Genomic DNA, 23,885 nt, shown 5'->3' with positions numbered 1-23,885 from the left:
GCACCTGTCGGATACCCGCTGGAACCTCAGCCAGCTAAACCAAACCAAACCTGTGCCAGAAACTGAAATCAGGACCCTTTGGAGGAGCCAAAATGTCTTCACTTCCTGTCTTGCACATAAAATTAGGCCAATCCAGGTGGTTTGAGCCAGATGAACCTCCAACTCCCCCCTCCCCTCCTCTTCCAAACAGGCAAACACAAAACACACCCACCCCAAACAGCCCTCGCGTTACTTCCCTAAACCCCCATAACCATCCGACTGCACACAGTCTGCCCCCCACCCCTTCATTAAATCTCAGCCGTAGGTGAACTCCGTCTTGGCTCAGGCCGCTGCCGCCTCCTTCAGCTGCAGCACAGACACGAAATGGGTAGGGAGGTGGTGGTGGGGAGGGGGCGTAGCAGCATCCATCTCCTTTATTGTTTCATTCATTTTCTCTGTGGACCCAAAAGCAGCCGGGGTTTTCTGAGAATAAGCCACAAAGTTATCAGCAGAAACACGTGGGAACAACTCTTACTTTGGCAGTGCGACGTGACAAATGAGTTGGTGACCTCGCACAGTTTGTGCACTTCCTGTAAGACAAGCGTTGATGTGTTTTTGTTGAAAGTGTGGAGGCTCTCGGACGAGCAGCACATCAGCGTTCAGATGCTTCACCAGCGTCTTTATGGCCTGATGGCCTCCAAATGATGTAACACCCCTCCTAAGCTGCTTCCCAAACGGTGCTGCCGTTGTTTAGGACACACACACACACACACACACACACACACACACCACTCGCAGGTCACGAAGATGATATCTGAAGCCGCCAAGCTGTGACACTATTGTTGTAATTTCCAACAGTGAGAGGCCATATTTAGTGTGAGCCCCGGGGCTTTATATCTCTGCAGACGTGTGTGGGACAAACACACACTGCATCATCTTCAGGCCAGTTGGTGTGATCGTAGCCACATAATGTGCAGCCAATGATGGCTTCCTTTTGTCAGGGCTGTCTGCAGGAAAATGGCCGTTTTGGTGCTGCTCTGAAGTAATATCCACGCTGACAGCACACTGTACGTTAGAGGAAAATGAAAGAGGTAATCGTTTTAAGAAAAAAACTTTGCAAATGAGCTCCACAGACCTTTTGTAGGCTGCCACCATTAGCTAACGCACCCGACTCTCAGGCTGAACTGTCTGCGTTGATTTGCGTTGCGGCTAACGCGGTATCAGCTGCACTGCGGTAGGTGTAGCACCCCAGATGTGTTCATCAGACACACATCTGTGACCCCACAAAGATCACTTAAGACCACACTATTTTTACCGCTTGCAAAAATCCTGCTCCGGCCCCCCGAACGAAACCCAAAGTGGCCGTCGGATCCCGTTTGAATCCTCGTGTCGAGAACCGCTTTGTTAATGGAAACCAAAACAGAGAGTGGGAGCAGACAGAGCGTTGCTTTTGAAGTAAGTTTGAAAAGTGAAAAAGTAGACAAACAGCACATCAATAGAGCAAGTTCAGCAAAGTGAAGAAAATACAAACAGAATGAATGTGTAGTTCACAGCAGGTGGTTTGCTGTTTCTTGTCTTTTTCCTACAGGCATAAGAAACTGTATGGCGGTGTGTGTGTGCGTGTGTGTGTGTGTGGAAGGAGAAAGTGTGTGTGCGTGGGAGTGTGTGTTCCTGAGACTCCCTTGCATTTTTTTTTCCTCTCTGTGTGTTAGCGAACGCATTGACACGCATCCTTGCATGTAAGGCTTTGTGTGTGTGTGTGCTTCATCCTCTCAGGCGCTGAGCAGAGGTGTGTGTGCGTGTGTGTGTGTGTATGTGTGCGCAGTATGGATTGGGTCAGTGCAGCCAGGCATGTTTTCAAACACAAGCTCTCAGTCAGATCAGGGCTCCTACACAGGTCTGTCAAGTGTGGAAATGTATGAAAAAGAAAAAAATCTGGTGGTTATGTCCGGGTCTTGATGGGTTCGGATATCAACCAGAACGTGCTGTGGGGTCGTATGAAGTGAGAGCACCTTTTGGAATACCAAAAAGCAGCAGCATGTTCTCTGGTTTTGCTGTGGCTTGCTCCTCAGAACAGGGCTCGCAGGTTTTCAGGAGTTATTCTTAATTTCGGCACGAGATGAGACGACGATTTGCTCTTTGAGCCAATGACAAAGCTGCATGCAGGTCCTGCAGGTTTGCTCAACAAGCTGCCAACACATCACAGGTAGGATGTTTTTTCTTTGGTCTTGACCACAAACTGGGCAGACAGTTCTGGATTTTAATCATAGCTTTCAGACTCTCAACTCCTTGGATGGTTGCTTGAGTTTTATGTGAACTTTTAACTCGTCAAAAGGTATTGAAGTAATGATGTTTGTTGTTGCTTCCTGTGCATAAAGGGACAACACTTCTTTCACTCCTGCCGCCGTCTGCTGTCACCAGATAAAACCCTTACCTCCGTTCGCTCCGGAAGAACAGCGCCCTCTTCCTGTTTCGCACCGTAAAGCAGTCCAGCAGGTTTCCCTCCATCTGAGCAGGTGGCTCATGATGAAGAATGAGTGTAGTAGGGACAGTCGGACAGGCTGGTAGTTTTATCCTAACATTCTTCTTGTTATCGCAGTGTGCCAAAATGTCTTCACTAATGACTTATTAATATTAAAATAATCATATTTAATGTGGCATCTAATTTCAGGTAGGAGCAGAGTAGATCTGGCCCCAGTGCAGAAACACCTCGGAGTGTTCCCATTGAGTTTGCATTGAGCAGAGTGTTTGAGAGCAGAGGGGGACTTTAGCACACCAGATGGACTCTGTCACGCTCCGGCTCGAGGCCTATCTGCCGGCCTCAGAATTTCATTAGTAGCTTGGCCCCGGTCGCAAGTTTGAAGAGCATAAGAGGTTCGATCAAAGGATTAGCAGCACATCTGAAGCAACAAATGGTCCACTTTTTTTTCCCTTCTCCTTTTTTCTCCCCCCCACCCTCCTTTTTGCGCCCTCCCACCTCCGCAAAGTGCTTAAACCTGGCCAAGATGGAGGTGGGGGCTAAGAGAGTGTGGCGGCACACAGAGGCACCAGGATGTCCTCATCCGTGTTGTCAAAAAATTGCCTTAGAAACGTGAATCCTGCTACTAGTTTGTCATGTGATTGTAGATGACAGAATTCTTAATGTGACGTATTAAGATTAAAAACAGTCAACATTAGCTGGTTTGTGGCTTTGCTCCTTTAGCCATCACAGCCAATAAATCAGCAGCAACGTTTGCTTCTTGAAACGTTTGTTAGAATAAGCTGTTTTAGCTCCAAATAAGCACTTTGCCCCGAGTTCACTGGGAGTGACTGGCTTAGAGATCCTTCCTTTGCTTTCAGCACTATCATCTGTGAGTGATGTTTAATGCTAAAAATAAAGCTCAGTTGTAAAGTGACCGGCTGCCTGAAACGAGGTGACGGAGGTTAAAATCAACTTCCCAGGTCGAACACCACGAGCAGACTTCTTTCTGAGTCGCTTGAACGCTCTGTTAGGTAACAGCGTGCCGAATATTTTTATTTATTTTTATATTATTTTATTTCCACGTCTCTCTTCCTTCTCTTTTTGATCAATGAACTCAATTACAGCCGTGTCCTGAGGTTCCTCTCACCACGGCACTCCTCTCTTCCTTCGCTCTCCGATGATGCATCACATGAGCCACACCTGACGCCCCCACAGGCCCCCCTACAAAAGAAAAAAAAAGGCTTTCAATAAATAAGAGGGGCATTTCTGTTCCTCTCTGTCTTCCCACCCCAACCCTCGCACTCGCCCTTCCTAACAGCTCCAGCGCCCAGCCTCCGTCTGATTCCTCTCCGCAAGGGTAGCCTCTAATAGATTCCCCCAGCTCCCATGTATTATTAATGCTTACTGCTCTCCAAGGTGGCAGTGACAAATAGGGAGCAAAATTCACTGACTAGCAGTGAATGTACTTTTTAGTCATGCTTGAGCTTCCCTTAGTCCATACTGCTGCCAGTTGGAAGATTTCTCTCTTCTGCTGCTCTCGCTCTCCATCTTTCCTCTGCTCTTCACTTTTTTCACCCCGGCAGAGGAGTTGACCACAAGAGGAGCTCAAAAGAGAGAATTCAGTGTAGCACACAGACGGAGGACAATAAAGAGAAAAGTATGATTATTTAAAGGCTTATTACATCAAGAAAAAAAAAACAGTGTGTGATTTTAGCAAATAAAACAATCATATTTCTGCATTTTGTCTGTGACAGGGCCGAATCAAAAAGAGTGAGCTGCTTGGCTCAGTCTCACTGCGCTCATCAGACCTGTTAGCATCCTTGTGGGCAGCTGATTGTGACCCACCAACTAGCTGCTGAACACAGCTAAGGTAACATTAAATATTGATATATAATTTGATAATATTTTACCGTTTACAGCTTGTTTTAAGCTGCCCTAAAAAAAAAAAAATCATAATTCTGCTCAGTATTTACATGGTGAATTTTCAGACTTGTGCCTCTGTCTTCTGATTAGCCTTTGATGATTTGTCTTACATTTGGGTCGTGCTCACAATGTAAATACTCACGAGAGTCCTGCTCTGTCAGATCCGTGTGGGTAAAGGGAAGGTAGAGCGTGAAAGAGGTCCGCAGTTCACACCGAGCGCCCTGGAGGGACAGCATGTGCAGAAGTTAACCCAGATTTGGGTGTCTCTCTGAGCCGTCACCTCTCCCTGATGCCCCACCTGGATGTGACAGAGAGAGCAGCAGCGAAACAACACTCCGCTTGCCCTCCGACGAACAGCTCGGCTCACAACAAATCACACGCTCCCGGGCCGTCGGGCGTTTATCGCCGAGTGAGGCACATTCACCTGGAAGTGGTCGCCGGAGTCCACGCAGTGACAAAGCATATGTCGCACAGTCAGCACCTCCAGCCCAAACGCCTCCCGGTGAGCAGAGTGGAGCTCCTGCTTCACCTGTTGGGCTACACGGGGAATTCAACACTTCAGATGTGAGAGACTTTCAGTTGTGGTTATTCATTCAGAAAGGGAAAATATCTGTCGGGCACAGATGTGGACAGATGTGGAGGGAATCAGACCTCGAACCACGGCAGCGTTAGAGCCTCACCTCGCTTCACGAGACAGAAACAAGTCAAGTCAAATCAAGTCAACTTTATTGCTGTACATGCACAACATACAGCACGGATGAAATGTCAGTCCTCTCAGACCCACAAACAGGCAATATGAAATAATAAAAAAACACTCTCAAGTAAAAAAAAGAAATAATATAAATAGGCAGTAGAAAAATATAAAAAAAGACAGTCAAACAGTCAAGGGCACGAGTGGTGATAGTGATAAATAAGATAAAATAAACAGGCAAGGTGTGCTGTAGTGTGGTGTGGTGTCATCTGCTTGAACGGAAATATTCTGTGTTTGATCTGAGCAGCAGCAGACTTTTGTTCACTGCTTATTAAAATAGAAAAAAAGGTCTGCTCGTTTAACGTGAACCTGTTAATATCTGTTTGATCAAGGTTTAACATGAGCGCTCTTCGCCCCGACTCTGTCAGGGCGTCTTCGTTCGCAGGTTGGCACTTTGGTTCAGCTCAAATAAGTAATTACAGCAGTGGGTCAAACCTTTTCTCAGTGCTTTGGAGGATGAGGTTGGAGGGTTCGGTGCTCTCTTGTCTCCCCCATCCTCCTACCCCCCCGCAGCCCCCCGCCTCGGTCTTCATTCGTCGGGTGCCGTGACGCGAGAACCCACTCTACAGCTGTTCCCCTGTTGATCAATTAAAAACATGCTTTGGTGAAATAATTAGCTGACATTTGCTCCTACTTAACAGATGTTTCTGTGGATCCAGCCTGTAAAAAAGTACAGAGGTGGAGGAAGTGTGTGCGTGTGTGTGTGTGTGCGTGGTGGTGTGTGTAGTGTGGCGTACGGGGAGGAGGGCCTTTGCACATCCTCTGCAGGAAAAAAAATGGCTCTTCCGCTTGCATTTCAAAGTTGTGTACATCTTTTTAATGCAATTACGAGAGGTGGGCCCTCTGCTGAAATGATTTGAATGCTAATTTGAGCGTTGATCATCATAGTTAACCATCGTTTACATAATTACCCCGTAATTAGCATCACATTAAAGCAATATTATTGGCATTAAGCAATTAATTAAACCCGAATATGGATTGTTGCCTTGCATTGTTTGTGTGTTTGTGTTTGTGTCAGTGCCTCCGTGCTCATATTTTTTTGTTGTGTTGAACCAAACCGAGTCCAGAGCTCCCGTGCTTCGATTGCTGTTTCCCAAACAACTATTTTCACTTGGCTACTTTTGGCTGCCTTTGAAGGCTCCTGGAGTTGGAATATTGATTCGGATACCACTTAAAAAACAAACAGAAACTCTGTGTGTGTGTGTGTGTGTGTGTGCGCGCACGTGTGTGTGTGTGTGTGTGTGAGAGAGAGTCCTAATCATCTACCCGACACATCGGCCTCTTCCCTCTCATCATCATCGTCATCGTTAATCAAATAAATACGCTCCCATCCCCTCATCCTCTGCATGACATCTTCAGCAGCGAGATGAAATCCTCCTCTCCAGACACTCTCTCACACACGGAGGGAGGAGGGAGGGGGGAGGAGGGCGGAGGTCGGAGGAGGTAGGGAGGTGCAGCTTCCCTAATGGCGGACGGCTTGTCAGGATTAAGGCGACGGGGGCTGTAAAATCTACGCCTGATGAGGTGACTAGCTCTCCCTCTCAGCTCCAGCGCCTTACAGATTTGCCCACCTCTCCGGAACTTTCTCCCCTCACGCCACCGCCGCCTCCGCCGCCGCCGCCACCACCACCGCCCTGCTTGGCTGCAGTTCTCCCTCTCCCCGCCCCCCTTTGAAGTCCACTTTTGAGTGCATGCTTCGAAGCCATCCATCCGAGCCCCCCAACTTTATGTTTCAGGCTAAATTGGCTGATTTCATTACCATTCAGGTGAAGATTGTGTCGGGTTGGGACTTCTTCTGTTGGATTTATTCTTAAAGCAGCTTCTCAGAACCTCCTCTTAAAATTAAAAAAAAAGGAGAGAGAGAGAGAGAGAGAGAAAAAAGGCAGCAGTGGGATGTCAGCACAGGGTGAAGAAGCAGGTGCAAAAGGTTTAACCGTTGCCAGCCGAGACGCCAGGCCAGCTCTGGCAGCTAATCCCTGAGGTATTTAATGAACTTTTTCTCTTAAACCGCCTCTGCTAATACTCAAAGGCCGCGCTGCAACACGTAGCAGGAGCACTGGAAGCCACGAAGACGCCGATAACGTTTTTTTATACCTGTAATGGAGGTTTTTAAGTGGTGGGGCCTGGAATGATTTGAATTTGCAGCTCAGTTCAACCTCAGGCTTGTCTGTTTTTAGGGAGAAAAAACATTCAAACATAAACTGTGTATTATGATTATTTTTATTACTGAGAGGTGGATTGCTCAACCGTTTGGGGAAATCCAGTGGATGCGTTCTTCTGCGATGCCTGCAGTGCTGGAGATATTCGAGCTTCCCCTAACCTTTCTTGTGGTCTTATTTTCATGATTTTCATCTTTTGCCTTTTCTGATTTATTAGCACACTTCCACCGCTGACTGCGCACACACACACACACACACTCAGACACAAAGAAGAAACACGCACACACCGAAAGGAAAGCGCTCACGAGCAAGGTTGGCTGTCAGAACAATTGGGAGCGCTGGAAAATAATGCTTCCTCGCTGGCGAATTACCTTTCTGCCTGTAATTCCAGAGGTTTTACTGAAACATTAAGCGAACAGGCAGGCGGGAAAGAAGACAAAAAATGTTCGAAACATCCCGAGGCTATTTCTTTTTGCTCCAGACGTGGAGAAACAAAATGAACTCCCAAGTTCAGGTTGAGGCTCAGCTTAGCCCCGAGGTTCTACCAAGGAAAGTGTGTGTGTGTGTGTGTGTTGTGAGGAGATTCGGCCTGATTCCCCCTCCCCTCCTCTCTCACCTCACACACACACACACACACACACACACACACACTACCCATCTTGCAATAAATGAAGTGACAGGACAATTTGCATTACTGCCCTCGACTTGAGTCTAGCATTCACACACACACACACACACACACACACACACACAATTACGCACTGCTTCACACACATTCATCATAATGAGCACAAAATCAGCACTTTGTTTCTTTATTTTACCTTGCACGTGTTCTCCGTCTGACACCATGAATATGTAGCTGTGGGTTTTATAAGCGAAGCAACGTTCAGTGAAAAGAGGATGTGGGGGGTGGAGGGGCTGACGCCGTTTATGCCCGTTTGTAGTCATGTGTCACGTCGGGTTTGGATCTTCCCGGTAAAGCCTCGGGGTCAGGTGTTAGGTTCAACACTTGTGCAGAAATCAGGATGACCTGTGCAGCCTCGGGGCTGCAGCACCAAACACAACAAACTGACAGAGTCAGGGCGCTAACACCGCCGGAGTGGAACCGTGGGTGGAGCGACGCATTAATTATGTCTCGCTTTTATTCTGCAGGTTTGAGGTTAAAGTCATCAGTGTAATAAAAGCTGTTTAGCTTTTTCTTAATTCATGTGATCATTTTGAACATCTGAAAGCTTGATTCCTGGTTTGTTATGAAGTCGAACTCGGGCGCATCTTTCTGATGAGCACTGCGAAGTCTGCAAGTGATCGAGGACTCTCGCTAACCTTTGTGCAAGCTTTTCTCACTCTCAAGTCAGAGTATTTTCATGTTAAAATGAGATCATTTAAAAAGGAAAAATCATCACGCGACCGATTCAACTCTCCGGGCTTTACTGTAGCACTGAATGCATCAACAGAGAAAAGAGCACAACTTAAACTGCATCCAGTCTGCGTAAAAACTTATTTGATAAAACTGTGTAAAATGGGAAATGTCATGTGATTGAAGCTCTGAAATGGACGACGGTCGTGTGATAAAAGCTGATTTAAGTTTTTTGTCAGAACACTCAAAGCTGAACCAAGATGAGATGTCACTTCTAAGAAAGCTTAATACACAGTGAAGTCACACAGTAAGTGTGTCAGGACCTGAAATGTGGCTGCATGGCGAGGCCCACAGAAATGAAGAAACCGCCAGAAGAGAATGGCATCAGCGCCTCTCTGGCCGTCCACCCGTGGCAGATCAATAGACTCGCCAAGCGTCCGACACACTGCCTCTCCGGCGGAGGCGTGCTGGAGCGCAGGGCCGGGAATAAGTCGAGGGGTTCGGGGCGCGCCGCTCCATCATGGCGTGTCACGGCGATGAAATGAGTTGTCTCCAGCCACCAGATCGATGGCTGACATAAGAGCGTCTAGCTGCCGAGATTGGCGGACGGAGGGGGGAGGAGAAGAAGGGGAGCGGGCGTCCTGAAGTTATTACCTCCACCTCGCTGTCAGAAATCACAGAGTGATGCATTACATGTGTTCCCTGTTGTGTAGTGTGTGTAAGGGGAGCACAAACAGAGGGGAACGGGATGAAAAATGCAGTTTCCACTCCATCCGTCTCACATATACCACAGCGTTCTCTCGCCCGGGCGGGAGTGTCCTGCCGTACTTCTGTTTGTAAATAGGCATCACTCACGGCAGCCGAAGTGGAAGATTTACATTGTGCATTTGGAGCTCTTTCATTCAGGGCGAGGATGATGAAGCTGCAGCAAAATGAGGCTCGGGTCGAAGATCACAGGGGAGCACACACATTGTGGTTAAATGTCACTTGTGCGTCTCGTGCTTCTTGTCAGGAAATCTGCGTTTTTTGCTGTTTCATTTTCAGAATTCGTCCACAAAAAGCAGAGTAATCCTTCATTTTTATGTGAGATCACAACAGCCTCACGCACACACTCGCACACTTGAGTGGTCAAAAACAAAGAGAGGGTGAAATAACTCTTTAGCACTGAAGACATCTGAATAACAATCCGCCGGTTTGCCCTCTGTGCATGTGCTGATGAACGCCGTTTAAATAAGAGCAGGCCACGCCCCTCGAATCGTTTGATGTCGATTGATCATGACATGCTAATTTTTCAAGGGTAATTTCCAAAATGCACCTCACACGTAACGTCTGGACTTATTAATACAAACGGCGGGACTCGGTCTCCGGGCTCCCACCCCCCCTTTGGCATGCGACGTTGTTCGTCTGCTCCTGGCAATAATAAATCACGCCGTGACAAGTGCCGCACTCTTAACCTTGATGGACTGAGAATCAACGACCCCCTTCAAATAAAGCCTGATTACGCGATTGGCATCGATCATTGCTCTTGTCTGCTTCAATAAGGAGGTGCTTATTCCGCCGCGTTGACCCCGACGTCCGAACCGGAAATAAATATATAAAACAAATGGCCTGGACTTCAGTTTAAAGGGGCTCGAATTTCTTTAATGGTGGCACATGGAGCAGCAAGCAAACCAGGAAACATTTCATTCTGTTGTTGTTCTGTTTATGCTCAGGATGAGATTAATGTTCTTCAGGAAGTCTTTCAGCGAACGTGCTTCAGTTCTAAAATGATACTCACTGAGCTTTAACGCAGCAGATTGAAATGAAGGAACCCGCCGAGGGAAGGCGTTCGGTTCGGATGCTACAAACCGTCCCGATTGGCTCGATATCAAACACCTCCTCTGCTAACGACCAATCAGGGTGGAATCCAGCTTTCATTGACTCAATTAGTGTGAAACTGCCCAAGACCAAAATTATTTGGTGGAGTATAGAAATTCGATCCTTTTCGGGCGATGTGAGATCTGAAGCTCTTTGAATGAATGGAGGATAAATTCTTACATGTTTTATCTTTTGTGTTCACCTTTTTCGACTTGAAATGAGGCAACAGATTACATGACTGTCAGAACGGTGTGTTAAGTGAAACCTCTGTGCATGTGAAAGGACAGAAACAGCATTTTATTTTTACTTTTATCTCACTTCCACCCACCCACTCAGGGAGTCCAGGGGACCCTGAGGTCTGGCACTCCGACCTGTCTGTCAGTGTTACTCACAGGGGCTTTGAATGCGCCGTGACAGGTGCCAGTCCGCGGCGCCTGGCGATAACGGTGTCACCCAGCCGGCGCTCGGAGGCAACCTTAGCCTTAACAGATGCAAACGTTTGAAGTTGTCTGATAGTTTGGGAACAACAATGGTGCTGTTGCCGACATTCTTTGTGGTTGATTTATGGGTTCTGAGATGAAGCGATAACTCGTTTAACGCTCGGATTATTTATTTTTTTTTATGATTTGCGTGTGTGTGTGTGTGTGTGTGTTTGTGTGACATTTACCTTTGCTGTCACGCGGTTTATGCGTGAAGCTCCTGATGCTTTTGGACAGCTGAGCTGCTGCTCCTGTGTGCTGCACTGCTCACATTCACAACATCAGCTCTGCCTTTCACGTCTAAATGTGAAATCATGTCTCATTTTTCAGTATTCTGTGAGTGAAGTTTGGATTTCTGTCAGCTTTTTTTGTGTCGATTTGACCTCCGAGACTAATATCAAAGCCTCCATTGTGGACATCAGTTGGATCTTGAATGTGTCACGTTAAATGCCGCTGAAGATCATTTAACTTATCAGCTGGTTTAAACTTGCAGCGGATTATCAGTTGAATGTGAAACCTGCACTGTTTCCCAAAGGACAGAGTTGGCATTTCTGCACACATAACCTACTTCCTGTTTACATGGCTGCGTGTGTGTCAGGGGTAGTAACAGGTGTCTGAGGCAGTGAAACATACACACACACACACTCATGCGTGTATTAGTACTGTACATAAGCTGACACACACAAATTATCCACACACACACACACATGCACAGTTAAGGACACTTGCAAGTGAAAAAGAAGCACACGTGCAAACACTCAAATGCAGATACGCACATGCAGACAGATAAATAGCTTCAGCCATCATGTTGTTTTTTTTGTATTTTCAACTCGAATGACAAATGATCAGTTTCTGAGTTGTCCAGGCCGTGAGAACAGCTGTTTCAGATGTCCTCTGTGCCCCTGGAAAGACTTTATCAATTCTCTGAAAACAACCTGAGTGACAGTACCGGGCAGAAGACCCTTTGGCACAAACCTGGGATGTGGAGTTGTGGGGATTAAACATGCAGGGACAGCCAGATGCATTGTGGGAAACGTAGTATCTTGTGTTTTGTTGACCAAGACTGAAAGTCAGGCCTCTGCTGGGACTCTGCTGTGTCCGTTTTTTTTAAATCCACCTCTCATAGGTTCTTCTACTTCATGCGAGCGAACCAAAATCTTTCCTCCTCATCATCAGCCTACCACAAAAATAAGACTGAAAGGGTCGCAGCTGCATGTGAGAACCAGCATTTCTTCTTACCTCTGATCATCTGTTGTACCGGCTCGAAATGCTTTCTTGATGGGTGAGATTGTGTTTGTGCAGGGGCTGCCACTTCACACACACACACACACACACACACATATAGAAAAAGTCCAGCCATCTCTTCTTCTTCTTCTTCTTCTTTTTTCCTGCCCTCCCTCTCAGCAGATTTCTCTTCAGAAGCCTGCGTGCTCCTCCCACACACTGGAGATCAATTTGTCTTGCCAACAGGAATCCATATTTTTCTCATCGCAGGTAACACTTCTTCCACATCCCGCCCCCCAGTCCGCCCCATCATCACCTCTCTGTAACCGTCCGTCCACCTCCCCGCCCTTCCATCCCCTCGACCAAGTGCAGCTGAATCAGCTCTCGCCGCAAAACAAGCAGCCGCAAAACTTCTTTGCTCCTGTTTATTTACATAAATGCATGTCAGAACCGTGGAAAACGACACACGCAGCACCACACGTGCTTGTCCACACACACACGCACGAGAAGAAAACTGTCCTCATGCTCTTGTTCAGTTTTCAGCGTCCCCGCGGTGGTTTTCTAAAGGTGTTCCATCACTCTGCGGCGAAATCTGGGGTGGGGGGTGGAAAAAAAAATAATAACGACTGCACTCAAAAGTGGGCAGAAGAAGAAAAAAGCAGCAGCTTGATATCAACAGGGGAGTGGATGAGGGAGGGAGGCATTTTACAACACGTTTTTCTCCCGCCGTTGTCTACCTTGGTCCAAGGAAAGACCAGCGGGCTCCCTGGTGGCAGAAGCCGCGATCAATACTACACAAGAGTTGAATTAGACCTCAAGTGGAGTGCACGTCTACCTTGGCGGAGGCAGGGGCCGACCTGAAATCCCTTGAACATTTACTTTTCTTTCCACCGAGTTAACCAATAACTGGATGAAATGAGAGGGAAAAGAGCAGCTGTCTTTCCTGTTTCTTATCTCTGCTCCCCCCCCCATCCTCTCTGTCTCTCTTCCTCCTCTTCCTCGTCCTCGCCGTCGCTCTCGGCGCTCCAACTCTCAGTATCTGTTTTGCCTTGAAAGAGTCACTTGAGCAGAAGTGAAATGCACAATTAGCAGATATCCAGAAGAAATGGGACACGCACATGTGCAAGGAATGCATGCATGTGTAAGCATTGCGACAACACACACATACACACACACGCACACACACACATCTTTCACTTATCCTTAATTTAATCATGTACTCCCATCGACATCGACTCACGCCTCAGCGACTCCCAGGGACAAACGTTGTTCAAAGTAATAAAAAGCGAGACGTCGTTGCTTTCATTTCAGTCTTTTCAGGTGATTTTGGTTAAAATCTGAGTTTCCGAGTTTCTTTCCGTTGAACTGCACACCTCCAGTGTCAAAGCAGAACAGTTCGCACACTTTGTTTAAAGGAAGAAATTACTGCATTTATATTTTTTTAAATCTCGATAAAGTTCCCCACGTGTTGTCACCAGACTCTGTGAGTAATTCAGGAATGTAATGAGTGATGTTGGTTGTCTTTTGCCTTCTTCTGTTGGCAGGACGTTAGCGGTGTTTGAGTTAACCACAGAGTATCATCATCGTCTTTCCACCCGCCCCTCGTGCACCTGCCGCCCCTTCTTCTCCTGAGTCAGGTAGGTGCCTTTTCCCTGCCAGATGCCTCCAAGTGAATTTGGGTCAGGAACACACACACACACTCAAACACAAAGTCCCTCTCCTGGATCAATAGGAGGCACTCAGTGCAGCTGACGCCCTCTCACACCTGATACTGCGCCCAAACACCCTCCAACCCCCTCACACGACACACACACTCCAACCTGGTGAGGCACCAATTACACCAACCGGAGGGAATTACCCAGAGTCCCCCTCTTGTCTGGAGTGATATCTCCAAGGATTACAGGTACTTAGCTCCCATTATGTCTGCTCTATTACCTGCCCGCCGCCTCTTAACACACACCAACCTCCTTTGTGTTCGCCTGTTTGCACAGCAATCTCTCCCGTCGGCCTGCTACCTTTTCACCTCTCAATGGGCGCTTTGTGGGGTTGAGAAAGGTGTGTGTGTGTGTGTGTGTGTGTGTGTGTGTGTGTGGTGGGGGGACTTACAGGTACATGCTGTCTCACTTAGCGCATTTTCACGCTTACAGTTTTTATTAACACACACAAAATGTGCTCTCTTAGTCTGTCACACACTTTCTTTCTCTCTGTGCAACACACACACACACACACACACACACACTCCCACACTCACCTACCCACTCTTGTCACACACTTTTTAGGCAACGCAGATGTAGACACACGCACACACTCGAGCAACTTTTAGGTGCACGTGCACGCACTCATTTGTGCAGACGCGTCAACACACCTGTATGCGCACTCTCTGCTCATGCATGCACTCTCTTTACGCACTCATACAAATTATCTCCTTGTTACCAGACACACACACACACACTCATTTTTACCTCTGTCAGAAACACACCTTCCCTGAGCACGCACACACACAGACACACACGCTCCCAGACAAGAGGTAAGCTGATCCCTCTGACAGACAGACGACTGGCAGCTCGGAGAGCCGAGGGTGCTGAGAAGGTAATTACCCGTGACAGACGTACCTGTGTAGGTTTCACCTCCTCCTCCTCTTCCTCCCTCCTCCTCCTCGTCTCACTCCAACCTGCACTTATCACAGTTACCATTTCACCGCAGCCACTGAAGAGATTTAATTGGAAGATTAAGGTGTTTTAGGCATCGATTTCATGTCGACTGTTTATTTTTCTTTCCTCTCCCGCCTGCAGAGGCACTTTCCCACCACTGGAGGCGCTGTGCTGTGTTACACTTCAGAGTGAAAGTATGTTGAGAGCAAAAACTTGATGTTGAATGTTGTACAAATTTCAAATTCAGCTTTCCCTTCACTGAGAGAAAACGCTGTGTTTTGGTATGTTTGTGCTTTCCTTAGTTTGATTTCATGCTATTTCTAGAAAACTGATTTAAGTTTAATAACTTTGAACCCTAAATGTCTGAGCTGCTGGCTCTAAATAATCCATTGATACTGTTGGTGTCAGATTTTAGCCTTCCCCCGAATGCGTGGGCCCTGAATTCACTGGTGCAGGGATTGCTTTGTGCACCGATGATTTCTGCTCAGCACAAGCTCAGAAGCCGTTTTAACGTACAGTTTGAACCACAGGAAAACAGGAAGATTTCCTGGAAGTCACACTTGGACCGAACTGATATTTGCAAATTGAATGTACGTGTGGAGAGCATGAAAACACACACCTACTGTTCCTGCACACATTTACATACTGTTAATAATTTCAGGTCTCTTTTAGCCAGGTGTTAAGGGGTCCCTGAGGTCACATTTCATCAGGAATCAACAACCTGTTATAAACACCAACTACCTTCCCTTTCTCTCCCCCGTCAACTGCAACCATCTGGTGTCAGGCCGCAAAAATAGACTCAAAATCGTTGGTAACAATTAGCAGTCGCTATAGCCGGGGACCACACAACAACCCACCTGATTTTCATACCCTGCATTTCTTTGCCCCCCCCTCCCCCACTCTCATCAGGACGCTATCAATAGCCAGACACCTGTTTCCTGCCAACGCAAGCTAAGCCCTCTATGGCTGCACCTGTATGTGCTTACACAAGAGCCTCGAGAGGAGTATTTATGTGGATGGGACTGCAGGGCTGATATCAGGCTCCGCTAATGCAATCACAGGAAGGACAGGGGGACACTTGACGAGCGCAAAGCAAGCCAACGGTGGGGTGAATTCGCTCGAATCAAATCAGGATGTGGCTTTTCAAAAGAAGCTCAGAACGGGAAATCTTTTGACCCTAAAATGACTATTCAGATGATTAAAATGATTGGTGTGCGCCTTGGCTAATCGCAGGGGAAAAGTAGTTTTTGAAGGGACAATGAACATTAGTCCGGGGACGTTTATTTTTCCACATTTGAAAACAATTCTTGCTCCACGCGACTCATCTAGAGGCATTTTCTGCTGCTAAGATATTTTTTGCCGATGTTTAAAAGATGAAGCTGACGAATCTGCGTGTGCTAAACAGCTGTTTGTTTTTCACTGACAAACCACAGTAAATGATGAAAGCTTTTGATGAATCTGATTCTGTCCCAGTGTCACAGCGTCAGTTATAATCTGCTGCTGCAGACGAGTACCAGCTTACTGTTGGCTGTTGTCGTCTGAGTCAGACAGCTTGGCAACCGGTCAGCCATTAGCCATGAAAATCTGGTAAAGACTGATTCATTGTGTATGAATATGGTGGAGATGGAGTCCAGTCCCAGTGGTCTCAGTGCCAACCACACCCACATACTGTGTACCTTTATGTACCTGTGTGAGAGCAGTGCACCTGATTCCCTCTGGAGTAACAAAAACAAATAACTTGCCTGATGACAGGGTTTGATCTCATTTATGTGAGCAGTTTGTGATTAGACGCGCTTTTTGTTTTTTGGGTTTTGAACTTTCTCTGACCTTAACCAAGTGTGTTAGTTGCCAAACACAACCATCGGTTCATCTGAAATGAACACATTGTTTTACTCAGCTTCACCCGAGTTTTTGGTTGTAGTATTATTAGTATTAAGTGTACTCGTGGTCCAGATTGCATGTCAGTCTGTCCTGGGACAGCAGTTCCTCTTCCATTTTTCCTCCTGAAGTTTCTCATGTGGATCGGATGTCGGTGATAATGATCTCATGCGCGATACAGATCGCAAAGCCTTCTGGGTCAAATTTGTAAACTTGTGATTTTGGGCTACTTGACTCGACTTTACAGTTAAACCCTCATTGCAGGCGATCGCTCAGCCCTGACCGATGACTGTCTGCCTTCAACTAGAAACGCAGCCAGTTATTCAGCAGGGAAACCAGTCAGTCAGTCTCCCACGCAGCCAGCCATCCATTACCTCCAAACCAAACAGAGGGCCAGACAGCGAGGAGCAAACTGCAGAGTCAAGCATGGAGGGGCAGGTGATTAATGCCAACGCAGTGTTTCCCTGTTCTCGGCCAAAGTGTTATTGATTTGATTTTGGAGGGGCGAGAAAAGGTTAGCATTTGCAGGCCGCGGTTTGAGGTCGACGGCCTCTGATGGGAGGAGTAACGACCCCCCCTCCCTCGGTGGGAGCTACCGAAGCGGTCAACCAGGAAATGGAGACAATCCCCAGCCAGGCGCCAAGCGACGTTATGTCCTTTACACCGCCGATATGTGTGAAGTGGACATTCACCGGCTATTGAGTGCCACATACTCCTACACCTAACAGCCATTATACGTTTTGAATGGCCCAAATGGCAAGATGGAGCAGAATACAGTGTGAGGTGGAGCATGTAGGCTAATATCACTGCGGGTTTTAGAAATGACCCATTTTCAACCTCACTGAGGCTCTGCGAGCTCAGGAGGAGCTAAGAACCAGTGCAATCAGCTGGCAGTAGGTGCTTTAACACAACTGGGCACAGTAAATATGACGTTTATAATTTAGGTGGCTTTTGTGTGATATGACTCTGTGAGGACTGCTGAGTAGTATTTGTGCGTGTTTGAAGCATCGCCTTGTCCGAAGGTTTCTGTGTTGTTCATGTGCAACATGTTCTGACTTCCAGCTCGTCAGATATATGACCTTGGTCAGTATGCCTAAGCTTGCTGAGAATTGTATGGGAGCGGGCGACTTTTGTGATGAGGAGGATTGTGTGTAGGGCGGAGGTGTGGTGCAGCACAGTCCGGTTGGGTACAAGAGTTTCCACCATCGCTGTTTTGCGTCACTTCTTCTCATGTGACTGAAAGCTGTGATCTCGCCACGCGATAACCACAGAAACTAAATAACTGCAAAGCTCGGGGGAAAAAAAATTAGAGTAAGACTTGTTCACTTGTACATCAGGTACATGACGAGATCACACTCCATGAGTCGAGTTAATTTCCCCCACCTCCATCCTTGCCCTCCCTCCATCCTCTGTCATTTCAGGGAAGAAAGGTGCTGCAGCCATATGACAGTAATTAACGACTGACAAAAATATCCCCTCCCCTAACATGAGGTGGGAAATCACAAAAGCCGGAGTTATTTTCTCATTAATTTACCAGCCCTGCTCTCTTCTTCGCTCTGAGATGGCGACACAAGTCCTGACGTATGAGTTTAATAAAGCCACAGTTTGTTGGTGTCGACGCACCGTGTGATCCTTCAGGTTGCTGCTCATCAGGACTCAGTATATCTGAGATAACTTTGATTAGGCCCCCAAAGGTGCATTCTGCTGCCTGATAACACTCACATGTGGATTGTTAAATCTACAAGCATCTTTCAGATATTTTTGGTGATGTCAGCGTGCAGGCAGATTTAATGCTTGTGCGAGTTTTCATCTCATGAGCTATAAAAAGTTGTGCACTTTGACTTCTACATGGACAGCAGTGCTCAGCTCGTCCATATCTTGTCTGAGAGCTTTGTGATTTGCAACCGTGCTGCACTCTCTGGGACAGACAGATGGTTTGATATTCACAGATAGCAGACTTTCTTCTTCTACCCTCCCTCTGTCAGTTTGGCTGCCTCCTCTCCCCTTAACTTTCCTTCTGCCTCAGTCAATAATAGGATTTGACTGATATGGATTTTTTTGAAGTCCGCTCCTGTCTGATTGAAGTCGGCACCACCCCATTTAGCACCACGAAGCCGTGTTTGGCACAGGTTGGCTCCTCTGGTTACCTTCTTATGAAAGGGGACAAAACCCTGACAATACTAGCGTGTAGCTTTTCTCTCCTTTTACTCTCTCACTGTGTCCTGGCCACGTCTCTCTCACTGCCGGAGAGCCAGACGAAGCCTCATCACAGCCATAACTACACACAGAGACAGAAAACACACCTCCTGGATGCCTCAGGGATGCGAGAGTGTGTCATTCACGTGTTAGTTCTTTAACAAGAGGGGGAAAAGGAAGACAAAGGCCTTCACTGATGCCACAAACCCCCTCATCTCCCCTGAAATAACCCCCCCACCCGAGCCGTGTTGCATCAGACTGAGGGGATAGGTGCCATTACGCCTGCATATTTAAAGCCACCTAAATGTGTGGAGCAGGTGGCGCACAATGCACTCTTGTTGTTATTTGGTTCGCGCAGTCAAGATGGCAGATTTCATAATGCTTTCAAATGGCACATAACAGGGAGAAGCCTCACAGGACTGCCAAGAACAATTTCGCCAGGAGCCAAAGAGGAGCAGCAGGCTGCAGCCCGTACCTTTTCAACAAAGAGAAAGAGGAAAAGGGGGATGTCTCGAAATGCTCAGTGTGGGATTGTAAATCACCTTTTAACTATGGAGTTTGTTTGCTCAGTTCTAACAAGTTTTTAGTAACAGGAAAACTGTAAATGATCTCATGCAGCAGGTCCCGAGAGCAGTGAAACAGCCGATTAGAAAACTGAGCAAATACAAACTGTCGACATGCAGAGCAGGAGGCAAATGTAAAGCAAACAACAAATGATAAATCTGAAAGGCAGTGGGATTTTATCTTTTGGTATTGATTGTTAAAAGGTTGTCCATAATAGTTCATATTTTGTCAAAATAATAGTAATAATAATGATAATAATAATTAGCCAACGACTCCTCAGTTGTTGGGATTAGACTTGACTGAATGTGGCCCACCTGGTTTTTATTGATATCTGGGTTGTCATACAGTGCAGAAAAGCAGTTCAAATACCACTAATGATGCAGTCCATCACCTCACTCCAACACCCCTAAAAATAAATTAGTTAATTAATAATAATTTAAAAAAAAAATACTCTCAAATTGACAGTTTCCCCTCCATCGGTCTCTTGGCGAAGCCTTGCTGCTCCTCAGAGGAACTCGGCAGGGACTCGTGTCTCATCCAACCGTTCAAATAAGCCCACAGATGTCGAGAGGACTCCCCCACCAACACCACGGGCGCGCACACACGCACACACACACACTCGACCCACCTCCAACACTGTTTGTAATGAAATCTAACACTTGGAAGAGGAGAAGTGGACGGACCACCTGTGCATCCAATTGTTCGGCATTCGCAGACACACAGGAGAGAAGAGAGCAAAAGGGAGAGAGAGAGAGGCAGAAGAAGGGGGGAGAATGGGTGGAGGAATCAAAGCTGCACAACAACAACAACAACAACAACAACACACACTGACGCACACATGCGAGCACGGAGAAGAAAGGAATGAAAACAACAAAGGGGATTTTAAGAAAGAAAATGGATTCACAGAATGTATTAAATTTAGTGTAACGTGCACACAAATGAAGGTTGTATGAGTTGAACGTGTTGAACATCTTGACTGACTTTCAGGCTGTCAGGCTGGCACCATTTCTGTCTGTTCATTGTAGACTAAAGGAGTGACTAAACTCAAGCTTTTGTCCTGTGTTGCTGCTAGTTCTGCCTGTATTAACAGCATTGTAGTCCCAAAGGCAACTGCTAAGATCTGGGAACGTGGCAAAATCCCTACAAATAAGTTTAAAGGCTCGAAAAACAGGTTAACCAAACATATTTGGAAGATCATAGAACGCAAATATTTCCCAAACCATCCATTAAACATCAAGCTGGTTTAATTTTGACCTTCTGCTCCCGCCGTAGTCGTGTGCGCCCAGTGTTCGGGAGCGATGAGGGATCATCGGAGACGTTTCGGGTTCGCTCATTTCTGATTCGTTCTCCAAACGAAGCGGTTCATCTAAACCGTGTAGATAACCCTCTGAGATCGTGTGATCGCTTGTTGCCCCGTGAGAATTGAAGTTAGGGAAAGAAGGACGCCGTTTGGGATGATTAATGTGCACACACACTCAGACACAAGAAAGGGAACAATGGTTCCTTTTAAACAAAGCTAGAAAGAGGCAGACAGAGAGAATGGGTATAGAAAGATGCCAGTAAGCACACAAGCACATGCAAACGCACAAAACAACACACTTGCAGTCACACACCCACACAGACACACCTACACACACACACACACACACACACACACACACACACACACACTCTCTCCTTCTGTTTCTCACACACACACAAACAAGAAAGGAACAGCAACTACTTAGAAATGAGCCCTGACATTGCTTGTCACAGTCAGAGGCCTTGATCAGGATTTGCTCACAGGACCTCCTACTCAGCACACACACAAGATCTGGGAGGAAGCGTGGTGGAGGTGGTGGTGGTGGGGGTTAAAAAAGCTGAGGGCCATGTTGGAGGAGAAAGGGGAACCCGGCAACATCTGCAGTCTCCGTTGTTGATAGCGTTGCTGCCAGCTTGGAGTCAGATCACAGGGCTGGAGATGCTGCAGTCTCGGCTCTACCTCTTGGCCAACCTCCCCCCTTCTCTGATCCATACTTCCAAACCTCCTAGCTACCACCTGTTAGTTAATTTGCGGCGACGAAAAGGACACCGTGATACTGTGAAGTCAAACTCCTTCTCTCTCTTTCTTTTTTTTGTCTGCATCTCTTTCTTCCTCTGTGGCGATAGCTTTCTCTGAGGTCTGGTACACCCACGACAGAGTTTTCATGGGCTTGGAAGGGTTCAGGGCGATGTCCCCCCACCCCCACCCCCACCCCCCATCCTCCCTCTGAGTTGAAGCTTTGATGTGAGAAGACTGGAGTCACAAATCCTTGTCCATTTACCATCAGAGATGATCCCCTAACTCGGGGCTTGGCACAACCCCACATGGCTAACGATTTGAGATACTTTAATTAGGCCAAAATGTGTCTAAAGAGGCAGTTGCACCCCCAGACTTCCAGTACTTCCCGTGCTAAAGAGATAAATACACTAAATTCCTATGTAGCAGAGATTTTAGAGAGTATTTTCTACCGTTTCAAGTCTTTCAGCGTTGAGTAATTCCCTGCTGGAGGGCCCCGTGTGGGTGTGGCTCACAATTCTGTAGCGATCCTATTGGACCCGATGCATCTTAGAGGCTCAGCTGATGATTTGGTGAAAATTTAAAAGCTTCCTATGTATGCTGTGTTGAATTTAAAGATCTATAAATGCAGCAAGACATGGAAAATGAAAGAAGTCCCGAAGCCCTTTTCCCCAAAACAGCCCTTCTTACAGTTTTACAGCAAAATGAGACAAGAAAATTTAGTTTACCTCTTTGCTTTTTGGGAGAAATTATTTACCTGGTTTGCATTGTTCTGTATCACATTTACTTTGTCTAAAACTGCTTTCCTATTGTGTTTACACTCTTATTTAGTTTTAACAAAACAAATTTTCATGAACCTGAAACTTGGTGATAGTCAAAGCATTAAACGCGGTAGTTCATTACAAACTCCATTTATTTTTACATATAAATCCTGCAAAGATCAGCCCTGCCTCTGTTCAGGGTAAAGGGAGAGAGGGAAATATGCCATTAAAGGAAAGGTGAAAGCGAAGCTCGGTGACCAAACTTGCTTTCAGAAGCAGCAAACTCTCAGGTCCCTTTCTGCTTGCAACAAAGACGAAGTTCACAACATTGTTTCTACGCTTTGAGTTACAATCTCACATCCATGTGGATTTCCAGCAATAGATTGCACGCTTTTTTGTGTCAACATTGATTTTTCTCCCCCCACCCCCTCCACCCCTCTCCCTTTAATAGAGGAGTGGATGCTTCAAAGCCCCCCGTTTGCCCAAAGCAAGCTTGAAATTCTTGCCTTTTAAAGCGCCATTCCTTCTTTGTAGTTATGATCCCCTGTCTCATCTGGTGAGGGCGAAGGAGAGACAAGAACTTCTGAAGGTACCAAAGGTAGCACATGAACCCCCCCTCCCCCCGTATAGGTGTGTGAAGTTCTGATAGTTGTGTCCGACTTGGAATCGATGCGATACCGCCCTTAAGCCTGGAAAGTATGTGTTAGCACAGCCAAAGACAAGGTATTTCCAGACCTCAAATCAAAGGGCTCTTCTTCTTCACAGATTCCGCGCCAGACAACTTTCTCCAAGCCAGGCCAAACAACAGCGCAGCAACTTCTGAAAAGTGTTCACAGAAGTCTGAAGTTGTTGTTACATCCAGTCTTCTGCTGTCTGCTCAATTACAAGTTGTTGTTTCTTTCTTTCTCTCTGTCTGGCTGTCGCCCTCTCTGTCTATCTGTCGCTGTCTCACTCTCCTCTCAGACTACTGTGAGGTGTTAAAAAGGAACCAACGGGGGATCTGTGCTCCATTATGCAGGTCTGTTCCTGTGCTGTCTGTTGCCGCCTCTTCGCACCTCATATTGCATTTTTGCCCGTCGAGACACACTCACACACAATCTATGACACACACGCACACACATTTACACAACCTCACATGTGCAGAGGGGAAGTGAACTTTGGCTGCCTCTGTGTGTCTTGTGCCAGGTGTAAGGCTAAGAGGTGCCTAACTTCTTCTCCGCCCCCCCTTAGGCCATGCAGGCAAAAGGAAAGAAAAGTGGCTGTGTGATCCAGGGATCCATTACACGCTGTGTGGGCGATGCTGCTGCTTGGTTTTTTTTTGTTCGTCTTTGGCCCGCTTCTGCAGAAATGGATGGAGTCTAACTGTGAGAGTAAAGGTGCTACATGTAGCCTGGCATTTGTAACAGTCAATATATCATTGTCAGATTAATTGTGATACCTCGGTGTGATTACACCATCAAAGAAATGAGACTAAGGTGGAGATGACTGATAATGGCGTCTGGTGTCGTGCGTGGAAGCGTTACTGGTGGTGTTTCTCAAAATTCGGGCCTTAAATCTGATTTTCCAGCAACCTTTGTGATTTTCTGCCATCTGCCACCAACTTTAAG

The 23,885-nt window shown here is 46.8% G+C and overlaps 1 long non-coding RNA gene across 2 annotated transcripts in view; it reads left to right on the top strand.

Moving 5' to 3' along the window:
• LOC124055553 overlaps positions 1-23,885 on the top strand; it is a 210,919-nt gene that overhangs the window by 131,618 nt on the left and 55,416 nt on the right. For both annotated transcript variants that reach the window (XR_006842711.1, XR_006842712.1), the window contains exon 7: positions 13,735-13,827. This is a non-coding gene — a long non-coding RNA (uncharacterized LOC124055553). The remainder of the gene's footprint in view (positions 1-13,734; positions 13,828-23,885) is intronic.

This window comes from Scatophagus argus, chromosome 24 (assembly GCF_020382885.2).
Source record: "Scatophagus argus isolate fScaArg1 chromosome 24, fScaArg1.pri, whole genome shotgun sequence".
Classification (NCBI taxonomy): domain Eukaryota; kingdom Metazoa; phylum Chordata; class Actinopteri; family Scatophagidae; genus Scatophagus; species Scatophagus argus.
Note: the sequence above shows the minus strand (reverse complement) of the source record. Positions and strands in the feature narration are given on the sequence as shown.